This window comes from Capsicum annuum, unplaced genomic scaffold, assembly GCF_002878395.1.
Source record: "Capsicum annuum cultivar UCD-10X-F1 unplaced genomic scaffold, UCD10Xv1.1 ctg4975, whole genome shotgun sequence".
Lineage (NCBI taxonomy): Eukaryota > Viridiplantae > Streptophyta > Magnoliopsida > Solanales > Solanaceae > Capsicum > Capsicum annuum.
Window position 1 is genome coordinate 149230 of NW_025857564.1, and position 3194 is coordinate 152423.

The window sequence follows — 3194 nt, forward strand, 5'->3', positions numbered from 1 at the left end:
TAAGTCTTGCTTCCTTCACTTCCAAAATCAAAGAGGATTTGGAACTACTTTGCACCAACATATTTCCCTCAATGGAATCAAGCAACTTAACACCTAGTCTAGCAAGACGATGCACATCATGATCCAACTTTTTCTTACCTCCCTCCACATATTAAACACTACCCATAGACATCCTATTAAGGGCATTTGCCATAATATTGGCCTTTCTCGGATGATACAAAAAACTCATATCATACTCTTTTAAAAATTCTAACCACCTCCGCTACTTAAGATATAACTTCTTCTGAGTCAACACATACTGTAGGCATTTATGATCAATAAAAACATCAACATGCACACCGTACAAATAATGTCTCCAGATTTTCAGAGTAAACACTACAGAAGCCAACTCTAAGTCATGGGTTGAGTAATTCTTCTAATGAGGTTTCAACTGTCTAGAAGCATAGGCTATAACTTTACCCCTCTGCATCAACACACAACCCAAACCAACTCTCGAAGCATCACAGTATACCATAAAACTATCTACACTATCAGGCAAAGTCAACACAGGGGCGAAAGTGAGTCGAGTCTTCAACGCCTGAAAACTCTTCTCACAGTAATCCGACTAGAGGAACTTAACTTTCTTTTGGGTCAACCGAGTCATGGTAGATGCAATGGAAGAGAACCCTTCAACGAAACAGTGATAATAGACAGCTAGACCACAAAAACTTCTAATATCAGCCACAGAGATAGGCTAAGGCCAATTTATTATAGCCTCTATCTTTTTAGGATCAACTCTAATACTTTTAGCTAAAATAATATGACCCAAAAATGCTACAGACCTTAGCCAAAACTCACACTTACTGAATTTGGTGAATAACTTATGATCTTTAAGAGTCTGCAAGAAGATTCTAAGATGGTCTGAATGATCACCCTTACTTTGAGAATACAAAAGGATGTCGTCGATAAACATAATGATGAACATATCAAGATATGGGTTGAACACTTGATTCATAAGGTCCATGAAATTTGATGGGGTGTTAGTTAGCCCAAAAGACATGACAAAAAACTCAAAATGACCATAGCGGGTTTGGAATGTTGTCTTCAGGATATCACACTCCCTTACTTTGAATTGGTGACAGCCAGATCTAAGCTCTATCTTGGAGAAATAACTCGCACCTTACAACTGATCAAACAAATCATCTATTCTCAAAAGAGGGTACTTGTTCTTGACTGTGACCTTATTAAGCTGACGATAGTCAATGAACATACCAAAAGAACCATCTTTATTTGACACAAAAAGGACAGGTGCGCCCCATAGAGATACGCTAGGTCTTATAAAACCTTTGTTTGAGAGATCTTTGAGTTGTTCTTTCCCTTAAGCTCTGTAGGTGGCATACAGTAGAGAGGAATGGAAATAGAATGAGTTTTGGGAAGAAGATCGATCCCGAATTCTACCTCTCTATTGGGAGGTACCCCTGGGAGATCTTCCAGAAAGACATCAGGAAACTCATTGACAATGTTGACAAAATAGATACTTGGGGTTTTAGACTTAGTGTCCTTAAATCTAACCAAGTAATAAGAGTAACCCTTAGATATAAGCTTCTTGGCTTTGAGATAAGAAATAAAATGACTCTCGGCAGATGTTGAACTCCCTGACCAATCAAAAACTAAAATTTGACCACACGAGTACGACAATCTTTAGACACATAGTAGGAGTGAAGCCAGACCATACCCAGGATAATATCAACATCAAACATCTCTAACTTAATCAAATAAGCAAGTGTGACTCTATGAAGGACTATAACAGGACAATTCTTGTATACTTTCTTAGTAACAACAAACTCCCCTACTAGAGTACAAACTACAATCGACTCAGAAATACTTTCAGGACTCTTCTCGAAATTCACAGCAACCAGTGGGGTCATATAAAAAAACTTAACCCAGGGTCCAATAGAACATAAAAATCAAAGTGAAATACACGAAGCATACCAGTAACAACATCGGGAGAGTCCTCCAGCTGTTGATGTGAAGGTAGGGCATTGAACCTATTTTTACGCTGACCGCCAGCAGTACTAGAAGAAACGCCCTAAGAAAGAGCTGGACGGCCTGCAAGAGTTGGTGCACTAACAGCTTGGGTATGGAGTCGGGTATCTCTGCTTCTCTGCCTGGCATATAGGTATTCTCTAAGCCTATGGCCAATCCTTCCATACCCAAAACAACTACGTTGTTCAACCAAACACTCGTCTAGATGGGTCCTACCATACTTGGCGCAAGGAGGGAAGTTGGTCTTGCTGCTCACACTCTGCTGAGGCCTGGACATAGAAGACCTATTTCCCTGCTCTGGCCTACCTCTAAGCACTGGGGCACTAGCGGATTAGAGTACTGGCATAGAAGAACGACTCTTGAACTGAGGGGAGTTCCCTTCTAGGGATCTAGCCTGACCATACTCGTGTTGTTCATACCTGGCTCTCTTGTTACCTCACTCTCTATCTCTTTCCCTTATCTTATCCTCCTCTATTTGTTGTGCGTAGATCATTAGCCTAGATATATCCATCTCGTTGTTCAATATATAAGTGCGGCATTCTTTTAGTACTAAGCCTAACACACATATCACAAACTTTCTCATACCAGTTCGGGTGTCGAAGATCAAGTCAGGCGCATATTTTGCTAGCTGATTGAACTTTAAGTAGTACTCCTTGACAGTCATGGAGCCCTGCCTTAAGTTCATAAAATCTTCAATCTTATCCTCCCTTAACTCCAAAGGAAAGAACCTATCCAAGAATGCATCTTGGAACATCTGCCAGGTATTGGGAGCATCATCCTCCCCTCTACCCTTCTTCCAAGAAACCACCCAGTCATATACAATGTCCTTCAACCTATAAGATGCTAACTCCACACACTCTTCTTCATACACACATTACCTGTATGATCTTCCTTATCTCCTCAAGATATAATTGCCTGGAAGGCTGCACTGAATTTAGCATGGGACATGTTTTCATTCAGAGGATCAATAGGCTAAAGCTTCTGATCGTTGCTATTTCTTCGAGCTCGGTGGGAAGGCATATTTTGAAATAAGAGAGCACGAATTAATAGCTAATAGAGACGAGTTTGAGCATGATGGACTTGAGAGGAAGAAACAACTTGTTCCTAAAATATTTCGTATCCTCCTGCTCATAGAAGTTGCGTACTATACACTGATGATCAAGACTCTA